Source organism: Xenopus laevis, chromosome 6L (assembly GCF_017654675.1).
Source record: "Xenopus laevis strain J_2021 chromosome 6L, Xenopus_laevis_v10.1, whole genome shotgun sequence".
In the NCBI taxonomy this organism is placed as follows: Eukaryota; Metazoa; Chordata; class Amphibia; order Anura; family Pipidae; genus Xenopus; species Xenopus laevis.
The window spans coordinates 159,298,351-159,310,642 of NC_054381.1; the positions used below are offsets into that span (position 1 = coordinate 159,298,351).

The window sequence follows — 12,292 nt, forward strand, 5'->3', positions numbered from 1 at the left end:
CCACAGGAGGCCTATAAAAGATGCTGAAGCACTCCTGACTTTGCCCTACAATTGGTTCTTCCTTGTGAGTTCCTGGGTGCGCTTCTAAGTAATTCTATTTCGTGATCTTGTGTTTGACCCTTGCCTATTACCGTGTACTGAATCTTCACTGCCTGAACCGACCATATTGCCTGAACTCGACTACTCTTCTGTTTAATCCTTATCTGTACCTCAAACTATTGGACTGGTGCATCCTTGGTTCGCTACTCCTGGCTGAGCCTTCAGGCCCATTACACAAAAACACAAGTGGGCTTTTTAACAGTAACTTGTGCTTTTATATGTGATGTATATTAGATTGTTAGTCTTGCTCCCCTGTGTATAAAGTTATTTTTATTCTGTATGATGGAAGTTAAACAAGTCATAGTCACAGTAGCCTGGGGCATTGTATAGATCTTTGTGTAATCCATCAGGTATCTCTCTTCTCTATCACATGTGCTAGCAGGACACTGCAAAAATTGCTTCTTAAATCTGACGGTCAACATGTGGGTATCATCATCATCATCATCATTTATTTATATGGCGCCGACAAGATACGCAGTGCTTTACCTTAAGCTGGCCATAGATGTTGAGATTTTTAAAAGATCAGATCCTGATCGTGAGACCAATATCTTCTCAGAACGATCGTACGAATTGACCATCAACTAAAAAGACCGATTTGGCAGGAAAACAAAGGGGAGCTGCCTGCTTGGCCCTGCAAACATAGAGAGATTGCACTGGGGCCGACAAAGATTTTTTGACCTGGCCGATCAATTTCCCGACAGATGTCGGCCGAAAAATCGTAAGATGTACGATCGTTCGAATACCACTAACCACACGATAATTTCGAAGGATTGGTCGGACTTCCCTAAAATCGGTCGTTCGGCAAGAAGAATCGTCGCGTCTATGGGGACCTTTAGTTGTACCAAACTGAATAAATGGTGGATAACAAACAAGGATTACAGATACAATAGGATTAGAGGGCCCTACAAATTAGAGTTTACAAACTAAAGGTTAGGGTACAATTGAGACATTAGGATTTTAAAAACAATTTTGTAATTTTTTATACACCAATAATTGATTAATTAAGGTACATTGAATAGGCCTCTTTAAACAGATGGGTCTTTAAGGAGCGCTTGAAAGTTTGGAAAGAAGGAGAAAGTCTGACAGCTTGTGGCAGAGAGTTCCAGAGAAAAGCAGAAGCCTGAGAGAAGTCTTGTAGATGAGAATGGGCAGAAGTGACCAGAGGAGAAGTGAGGGAAGATCAGAAGCAGAGCGTAGGTTTCGTGAAGTATTTGGAGATCAGAGATGAAATATAGGGAGGGGCTTCATTATAAAGGGCCTTCAATGTGAGTGTAAGTAATTTGAATTTGATTCTAGAGGAGATTGGGAGCCAGTGAAGGTACACACATATGGGAGCAGCTGATGTTGAGCGGTGAGATAGATGAGTCTAGCGGCCACATTTAGCACAGAGTTTCTATGTCAAGTATTCTCTGCATAGGCCCCTGTTGGAGACCTGGCTTTCAAATGATATGGTCAATTCAAAAAATAAATTATTTTGTTAGGTGGCCTTGTCAGACAAGATCATTTTGTTGTTAATGGATGGTTTAAGGTTATAGCACATTTTGATTGATGTTATATGAAGTGGTGGTCAAAATACTTACTTACCATCCCACTGATATAACTGGGAAGCTTCACATGTTCCCCAAAGCCTGGCAGAGATTTGTCTATCTATCTATACAGGAGCTGTTAATGTTGAAAACGTTATGTTTAAAGAAGTGGATAAGCAGCTTTGTAGATTGGTTACTGGTACACAAAATGCTTGAACAAGAAAATAGAATATATAATTTTTCATTAGATGTGCATGTCATAAAGCTTCCGTCAACGTGTTATTAAATCTGTTCTACAGAACATAAAAAAACGAATATTTCAAAACAGACGCACTTTTACCATCACTCCAAGCATTTATTAAAACGAAAGAACACCCAAAAATCCAGAATAATACTGAAATATTAATACAATATTTTAAAAGCATACAGACATACATATGCACAAAATGTATACATTTACAATCATTCTTAAAATGCCAGAAAAAAATAAAATGTATTCGTGGAACAGAGCCTTAGCTACTTTTTTTTTGAAAGTAGCTAAGTTGAAGTGGCTGATGCATTTCTGTTCAATATTGTAAGTGCAAAACTGTTAAAGGGCAAGTAATACAATAAGTGGTTAGCAGGAAAGCACCCCCCCCCACACACACACGTTTCAAATTACTTTAGTTATGGTTGCTTGAAAATAGTTAAGTCTAATTGTCCATGGTGATAAGTTGCATTTGGGCCACAGTCTACATACTGATAAACTTCTTGAGATAACTGCTCAGGGTGTCCCAGGTAGGAAAGAGGTGACGATGACTTGCAACACCACCACTATGTTGTGAACCTTTATAGATGGAAATGTGCAAAAGGAATACATGTAGTCAAATTCATTTCCAATTGCAGTAGGCACCGTGTAGTCAATCTGTTTATTGTCAAGTGATCCGATATTGATAACCATGTTAAATTTTGCCTTCCCAATGACTGTTTTAGAGAATTGAACTTGTCCAGTAATGTTTTCTACTTCGATACAATAAAAGTTGTTGTATTTATGGTGTTTGTGATGTTTAAATAGACCAACTGCTTTTCTTCATCATAACTCACAAGAACGGATTTTACTCCAACTGAATGTACATCAACAGATCGTGGAAAGAGGAAAAATACAGCCAGGCAAGAAAGGAGCAAGCAAACTATGACAGAAACGGTGATATAAAGTTTTGTTCATCGTAGTCTCTGATCACTGTACGGTATCAGTGCCTCAAGCTGGTTTTCTCTTCCTCTTAGAATTTGACCAGTTCCTTGGCAGGACTAGCCTGTAGTAGGGACTATATGGAACCCTAAGTAGTCACAAGATAGGCTGTGCATCCTGGAGTTTGCTCAAGGAGGTAGATGGGACAACCCATAGGGAACAAGGTTACAGTGTCCCTCCAATCCCTGGTTACAGGACTAAGCTGGCTTTGTGTAGGGAGGTGCACAAGCAGTTCCCCTGCTACAGTGTGGAAGGAAGGTCCTTTCTGTCTGATGTACCTCTTGGGTTATGGTAGGAGGCTGAACAAACTTTAGGAGCAGGCACTCAATGAAAGCAAAACTTCCACCAGGCAGATAAATTCAAAGTGAAGAGTTTATTGTGTCCACAGCCTGTGGATTTGAGTGCCTGCTCCTAAAGTTTTTTGGTTTTGTCTGCTCCTCGTGCTGAGGGGTCAGGGCGGGGCACCTGGGCCTCTTCCTTCGTGTGGTGAGTGATCATCATTTTTTATTTGGAGACCTTATTCCAGGTTTATCATTGATATGGTAGGAGGCTGAGCAAAACAGACATGGGTAGAGAGAAGTGGATAATATAAAAGAAACAGGAAAGGTGGACTGAAAAGTTAACAATATAAACAAATGAATTAAGAAGTAACGGAAAGGAAAAAGTTTCTTTGCTCTTGGGGAGGGAAAATAACAACAAAGAGGAGAGAGGGGTGTAGAGCAAAGTGAGGAAAAGGCTAAAAGATACTAAGAAAAATCAGAGAAAAAATAAAAGAAATGGATGAGAAAAATGATAAAATGGGAAGAGGAAAAGAAAACTTAAGAAGAAGAAGAGGAGAAGGGAGAGCAAGATCAATGTAGGTACAAAAGAGCAGAAAAAGGAGAATGTAGATTTAGGGAAAAATACAAGATACAGAAAAAACTGAATTGGGGAAAATACATATGAGAGAAATAAAATGGAATAAATAGAAATAGTAAAATCAAGAGGAAGAGGGAGAATGGGAAACAGAAAATGAAGAGGTATTGGGTATATAATGATAGAGAAGAAAGGAGATGCAAGGGGAGAACCACATCATATCAAATAATATATATGCCTTTAACTGCATCCCCCCCACATTGTGCTTCTGTAAGAGCAAAGGAACATGGTTACAATCCTTACCAAAATCTTGGGGTGAGTCAGTTGGGGAAAGCTCTCTTGATATTTATAGTTTCTCTCCAAAACTTCCTCCCAGGGGTTACAGAAATGGAGCCTGGAGAGCTTGTTAGACCGACTGTACAGCCCTCGTGGATAAGGCAAACCTTTAATGTACAGTTATTTCAAGTTTATTTTTAAAAGAAACACTTGTATGCCTTTGGGTGACTATATTTTGGTGTTCTGCACCCTGGCATTGCCAAGGTCAGTCACAGCAGGACAATTGTTTCCAAAATATAAAGATTTCTGAGCCACCCAGACAATAGAGCAATGGCTGTGTTATTCCCTTACATAGAGATATATAGAAGGATATTATGAAAGTCTACAACTTGAAATGGTGCCGGGGAATTTCTATCTGTGTTCCAACACCTCTGTATTCTCCATAGTCACACATTCTAAATAAAGCTTCCCTAATTCAGCGGTGAGATAAAGCAAATCTTATTAGAGCCTCCGTGATTTCTCGTCCAAGTAACACATTTGCAACGAGATGTAAGATGATAAAGTACTTTTTTACTTGTTAAAGTCAGTGTTCTGTTCCGCAAAATGCTGATGTATCAATTTCACACACTTGCAAAACAGGTTACAATTTGTCTGAATCCTTCAGAATGTTCCTGCGATATATATATATATTTATCATCATGCTCCAGCCAAATGCTTGTCTCTAGTTATATAGAAATATATGTATTGTAGTAGGATTTTATATACCTGTATCTGGCAGGAGATGTTCCAGACCCATAGTAACACAGTCATGACACCTAGGGGCAAATTCACTAAGATGCGAAGTTGCGCCAGGCGCAACTTCGCCGCACTTCGCCAGGCGTAGTTTCGCCAGGGCTCCGCAAATTCGCATAAAATCCAAAGTTGCGCACAGGGGTAGCGTAAGGTTGCGAAGTTGCGCTAGCGTTGATTCGCTATATAAAGCGAAGTTACGCTAACGAAGGCTAATTTGCATACGGCGCGAAATTCAAATTTCAATGGAGGACACGTATCTGCACTACAAATGCCTAGAAAACCTTCAAATCAGCAAATAAAAATTATATTTTGCCCTACACATGTGCCCACTGTCTAGGTAAGTTGCCATGAGTCAAGAAATGTAGGGGGGAGGAAGGGGAGCCCCAAAAAATTTTCAATCTTTTTCAGCCTATCAACCATGTAGAAAACACGCCAGCGTTTTTTTGGGACTTAGAAAAAAAAATTGACTTTTTTTTAAACAATCCCTATCTACTCTATTGCGCTTCGCCAGGTCTGAGGTGGTGAACGAAGTCTAGCGTAAAAGGTAGCGTTCAGTACACTGCGCAAGTTAGGGAATTTGCGTAGTTTTGTCGCTAGCTAAAATTCGCCTGGCATAAGGTTGCGAAGTAACACTAGCGAAACTACGCCAGCGTTCGTTAGTGAATTTGCGCAGTAGCGAAAATGCCAGCGTTCGGCGCTTCGCGGCTTAGTGAATTTGCCCCCTAAACTTTGGGAATCAGACATTTTTCATAAACATAGACTGAACTGCTTGTCTGTCGGTGCCCCCTTATACAGCCAGGGCCCCCCGCTTATCTATGGTTCCGCCCCAGTTCCAGAGCATAAGTGTCAAGCAGCTGAGCTTGTTTATTGGCATGCTGTGGATCATAGAGAAATAAAAACGTATAGTTGCTATAGATTTTACATGTATGTATAACCCATCACCCGAGGCAAAGTGTAACCAATGAGCCAGACAGTAAGTTAATCTATACGGCGACCGATCAAAGAACATTGTTGTTCTAATTATTGTTTATTGATGCAACGCCGACATGTATCAATATTTAACTGACAAAGAATATCAATATTTGTGAAGGAAACTGCAAAATAAACAAAAGACTTGGGTGGCTCTGTAGACTCCAACCTAGAACTGTCTCTTTGAGGAAAGTCTTAATGAATAAGCCAGAAGCGATCAGTTAAAAGTGAATTAAGGCTTCTGCACATGGGTTATATAAGGATTAAATACATTTGTGGTAAGTGATATCCCATAATATTTATGGACAAGTGATACATCAGCCTCATTTTTCTTATTTACAATATTAAATATTAAATTAGAGAATAAGGTGTTGGTAAAGAGTAAATCCATGTTTCTACAACTGTTGATGATGTTGCTTAGAACTGGGGGGAGGACTAAGTTGGGATGTTAAAAGACACCTGTCCATTAAATTCAAACCTTCCATCAGGTGTCTCACTGACATTGTCTGAAAAGAAAAAGCTGAATTTAGGGGCACATTTACTAAGGGTCGAATATCGAGGGTTAATTAACCCTTGATATTCGACCATCGAAGTCAAATCCTTGGACTTCGAATATCGAAGTCAAAGGATTTACCCCATTTACTTAGATCGAACGATCGAAGGAAAAATCATTCGATCGAACGATTAAATCATTTGAATTGAACGATTCTAAGGATTTTAATCCATACATCGAACGATTTTCCTTCGATCAGAAATTGCTTAGAAAGCTTATGGGGAAGGTCCCCATAGGCTAACATTGGTGCTCGGTAGGTTTTAGGTGGCGAAGTAGGTAGTCAAAGTTTTTTGTAAAGAGACAGTACTTCGACTATCGAATAGTTGAATAGTCGAGCGATTTTTAGTTCGAATCGTTCGATTCTAAGTCGAAGTTGTAGTCGAAGTAGCCAATTCGATGGTCGAAATTGCCAAAAAAAACCTTAGAAAATGTAAGTTTTTTTCATTCTAATCCTTCACTCGAGCTTAGTAAATGTGCCCCTTGATGTTGGTTATGTTGGTAGAAAACAGAAAGGTTAAAGGAGTTGGATGGGTACAAAGATTATCAAGAACAGAACAGATATAGGATGTTTTAGTAGCAGAGCAACACTAAATGGAGTTGGTACAGTATAGAAACGAGAGTAGAAGCACAGAGTGTAGTGGCATTGATCCAGTATAGAAGGATATACACTTTTTTAGTGTACAGAGCTTGGATAGACAGAGTATACAGTGGAGAAGATGGTGGTAGAGTAGGATGAGTTGATAGAGTAAAGAGACTGGAAGGTTTTGGAAGAGTACAGAATGGATATAGAAGATGGTGGTAGAGTAGAGTGGGTGTAGGATGTGTTGATAGAGGCCATTCTATATATGGACTGACAGCCATCAGGAGACTACGTTTGGCAGTACACCTGTTTTTTTACGCAACCAACACATGCCTCCAACCCAGAAATGCAAAAATAAGCATCTGCTTTGAGGCCACTAGGAGCAACATCCAAGTTGTTGATGAGACACATGTTACTCACGAGCCACTGGTGGGGGATCACTGGTATAGAAAATTGTGGTAGAGTACAGTGTGGTTGTAGGATGTGTTGATTGGAAGAAGGTGTTAGAAGAGTACAGAATGGGAATAGTAGGTATTGGTAAGTACATAGTGGACACAGAGGGTGGTGGTTGAATGAGGAAAAGATTTGGGATGGAAAGCACTTGTAGAGTACAGAATGGAGATGGAAGCAGAGTACAGAAGTAGAAGGAGGTGCATGGGGAGGATAGAGTTAGTAGAGTACAGAACAGGCATAAGAAGTGTACCAAGTAGATGTGATTAGACTACAGTATGTACATGCCCTGGCTATAAAGCCTGATAAAAAAACAGACATCTTAACCATGATGGAAGCCAAATTAATGGACAAGTCAGTCACAAGAGTCAGTTCAATTTGAGAACCAGAACACAAACAGCAAATGATAAATATATAGCTATATTATACAGAAATATAGCATTGCTTTAACACATATACACAACATGCACGAAGCTTGATGACATTAATTCTCTATTATTGAATCCAACATATTTGCTAAATTAGTTAGAATTATCAGCCTGTGCTGTGTATGAAATGTAGAACCGATAATTCCGTATTCTTCCTAGGCTTCCAAGGTTCCCGAGGATTTAGCATTACCTGGTGAGTTTAAACAAAATAATATTTATGTAGGGAACAGAAATCCCTTGGTAGCTTAAACCCATCATTTTCAACTTTCTCTTTTGAGTCCCAAATCTAACTAGTCATTATGGATTCCTCGTGAAGATCCTATTTAAATGCAAATGACACATTCACTTTCTGTGTGGCTGTGCCATAATCTAGATATCTGCTATCCTCCAGAGAAAGGTCTGGACTCATAAATCTGATGTCATCTGGTTCATCTAGAAGCAAAACCCCCAGGCACCTTAACCCTTTGTGTATCCAAAAAAATCCTTCCTTCAAACACGGCGGTGCCGATTGTTCAGGAACTGCGAGGCCTGGGAGATAAAGGAGAACATTAGCAGTTCTGTCACACTTGGCTTGGGATGGTCATGGAAGGAGTTTGTTGGTTTAGTTTCCGCTGAAAGTTTTGCTTTTATTACAGGGGTGATTTGCGCAGAACAATATCTGACAATTTGTGAAGCGCTTGAAGCAATTTCCTCATTGTATTTCAACATTCACTTATAAATCAGAGGGCAAAATAAATTGAAATTTTATTACTGGCCACTGGCAAGGTATAGTCCTTGCTTAAGCAATTACAACAGAATAACATGTTTCTTTTTAGCAGAAAATTCAAGGAGCTAAAACATGTTGAGATATAGTATTAATGACTTCATTTCTCTGCCAGGAACCTGCTGGGTTTTTACTTTTGGCTGAACCGGACCCTCCATCATCAGGCAAAAAAAAACTTTCCAAGATCAATAAAGGAACGAGGAAAAATAATTTTAATTGTCATTGTATGCCAAGTAGCCTTTCATTTCTCTGCCACTTTCCAGTAAGTAGAACGTTGTGAGCGTGTGCCCAGACCTATGCCGGCTAAATCACTCAGCGCAGAGAGTGGTTTGTAAAGCAAGCGATCCATCGCGAGTGGTTTTCAGATGTTTCTTGTTTTTACTTTGTGAATTTTCTCTAAAGAGCCGCAATAAACCCTCATTTTCTGAGTTGCCTTTGGATTTATCTTATGGAGATATAAAAAGATGAGTACATATTTATGTTTGTCTTGATGGTTTCCCCGGCTTTGAAGGTGTTACTGGGTGAGCTTGTAGGTTTACTCTTGTCTAACTCTCCACTGCCTTCCTTATCATTTCCTATAGACCACGGGCCCCAGACCTTTTTTACCCATGAGCCCCATTCAAATGTAATATAGTTGAGGAGCAATATGTACATGGAAAAGGTTCCTGGGGTGCCAAATGAGGACCATGATTGAGTATTTGGTAGGAGGCTCTGTTTGACAGTACACCTGTATTCTCTGTAACCAAATTTTTTCTCCAAGCCTGGAATTCAATAAGCACCTTTTGTGAGGCCACTTAGAGCAACATCCAAGGGGTTGGTGAGCAACATGTTGTTCTTGAGCCACTGGTTGGGGATCATTGCTGTAGACCATCTGCTGTGTTATATGGGTGCAAGAGACCAATGACCCTCAGACTTTGAGATAGTGTAAAATAAACCTTACGTTTGCCCATAGCATTGTACTAAGGTAGGTATTCCACTATTGATACCAGCAACCCCCTAAGTTTGCTTGTAGCTCAACAGGAAAAGCCCCTACATTTGCTCATTGCACATACAGAGATTCCATAATTAACTATGGTATCTAACTAATTCCCCACTACTAAGCAAACTTCAGCAGGGTATACTGCCCTTTTTTAATCTATTGAGATAACCTGTTGAAAGATTACATATATATATTAATATCCAGCAAGTGTTTGTGAGAAGTCACGGTGGAAACACTTTTTTCGAGTGCTACAGCAAGGAGCCACCTCAGAAAGAAAGAGAGTTGGGTGTAACACATGCTGTACTGGGAGTTAGAAGAAGAACTTGCCAGGCCTGGATAAAGTACAGAATAACCAGCAATAGTATTAAGGGAAGTGGAGAGTGTCCTAAAAGTAAGAACCAGTTCTGCTAAATAGCATTACAGCTTGACCACCTAGGGTTTGACCCACAGCCAAAGCTGCTCACAATATATGTTTTTCTCTTATGTTCTACTCCTACCTTTAGATAACTTTTATATCCAAGGTATCCTACTCTCCAACTTCCAATATCCTTTCTCCTGTAGAGGGCCTACTCACACTGAGGGGAAGCTAGAAGAAAGATTAGGAGTTGTTCTTAAATCCATTATATATCCAGTATGTTGCTTATTTTAAATCCAAGTACTTATAGTTAAGATCCCGATGCAAGATGGACACATCCTGGTTGGATTCAGTTGTTCTGCATATGTTTGTGTCATTGGTCAACACAGATTCTTTTTTTTAATGCCTGCCTATGTCAGGTTCTCTTAAAGGAAAATGGCTTTTATTTCCAGCCGGTAGCAAGCAGGTAAAAATAAAGACAGGTTTCTTTCCAAAACAACAGAAATAGCTGTAAGCAGCAGTGTTAGATCACAAATAACAAAAAGGCAGTCAAATTACAGACCCTCTGTATTAGTAACTGTGTGTGCACAGCCACATAGGATCCTATGTGTCAGAATCCATAACTCCTAGTCAGAGTTGTTCAGACCTCTTGAGAGATTCACCAGCCTGGGCTTTAAGGAGAATAGGCAAATAGAGGTTGAGTGAGAAGAGGAAGAATAATAGTCCTGAGAGTGGACTCTGGTTTAAAAGATGAGTCTAACTCTGGACCATCTGGTGTGGTAACAGAGGCAATGGACAGGACCAATGGCATTAGAGTCAAGGCCACAGATAGATAATAAGGTAACATAATAACACAGTAAGTTACGTTGAAAAAAGACACACGTCCATCAAGTTCAACCTTTGAACTCTATTTTAACCTGCCTAACTGCCAGTTGATCCAGAGGAAGGCAAAAACCTCTCCAATTTGCCTCAGATGGGGAAAAATTCCTTCCTGACTCCAAAATGGCAATGGGACCAGTCCCTGGATCAACTTGTACTATGAGCTATCTCCCATATCCCTGTATTCCCTCACTTGCTAAACACCATCCAACCCCTTCTTATACCTATCTAATGTATCAGCCTGTACCCCTGATTCACTTCCCAGCTCTCCCTGTAACACCCCTTTCCCTCCTCTAATCTCATTGGCTCCCTCCTGTCTGCTGGGAGGAGCTACTGGTGAATAAAGCATCCGACCCTTCCTTGTACCTATCTAATGTATCAGCCTGTACCCCTGATTCACTTCCCAGCTCTCCCCGTAACACCCCTTTCCCTCCTCTAATCTCATTGGCTCCCTCCTGTCTGCTGGGAGGAGCTACTGGTGAATAAAGCATCCGACCCTTCCTTGTACCTATCTAATGTATCAGCCTGTACCACTGATTCACTTCCCAGCTCTCCCTGTAACACCCCTTTCCCTCCTCTAATCTCATTGGCTCCCTCCTGTCTGCTGGGAGGAGCTACTGGTGAATAAAGCATCCGACCCTTCCTTGTACCTATCTAATGTATCAGCCTGTACCACTGATTCAGGGAGACAATTCCACATCTTCACAGCTCTCACTGTAACAAATACACTCCCCATAGTCATTAATGAACAAGTTAAATAAAGTGGCCCAAATACCGAGCCCTGAGGGACCCCACTAAGAACCTTACTCCAAGTAGAGAATGTCCCATTAACAACCACCCTCTGTACCCAATCCTGTAGCCAGTTTCCTATCCACGTGCAAATAACTTCATTAAGCCCAACTGCAATATACAGTAGCTATGGACGAAATCTCCAGTGTCAGAAACAATGCTATGGTTTGATCCTCTTGTGTTGTAGCAGAGGCAATGGACAGGACCTCTGGTGTGGGAGATGGAGAGATGTCTAGAATATCTGCTGCCATTGTTGGAGCACATTATCTGAACCTCTCACCTATGCTCAGAATCTCAGCTAGAACTCCAACATTATTTAGTGACTAGTAGAGTGGGCTTGCAGACAGTGAATATGGCAAATGTGTTGGGGTTATAAAAATAACAGCTTATAAAGATACGTCCATTCCAGTTGCATTTTAAAAGAGACCTTACATTACAATTACACACAACCCTCAAAACGCGACAATTTGCAAGGTTACTTTGGTGGTATATAATTCCTGTTGTTAAACTACACCTCCCAGCATCCCCTTTTTGAGGGATTATCTGCTTTATCTCATTCCCCATGTGCACTTACATTGCTTCTCAACATGCCGAGCTGCATCTCCAAGTCCTTAGAGAGAACGGCTCTTGCAGAGTGGCTTTTATAGACTGTTTATGACAGTAAAAAGCAGTTTGTTTGTGTTTTTATTGGCATTTATTCTGTCTCGGATAATGATGCTCTTGAAACAGAAATTTACATTAAGTGTGAGTTTTATTTGCCGGGAGCATGCA

General features: G+C 40.4%; 1 pseudogene; it reads right to left on the reverse strand.

Annotated features, from left to right (window-relative positions):
* Nucleotides 1-2,291: 2,291 nt before the first annotated feature.
* On the reverse strand, nucleotides 2,292-11,772 carry LOC108718611 (annotated as a pseudogene).
* Between the last annotated feature and the right edge of the window lie 520 nt (nucleotides 11,773-12,292).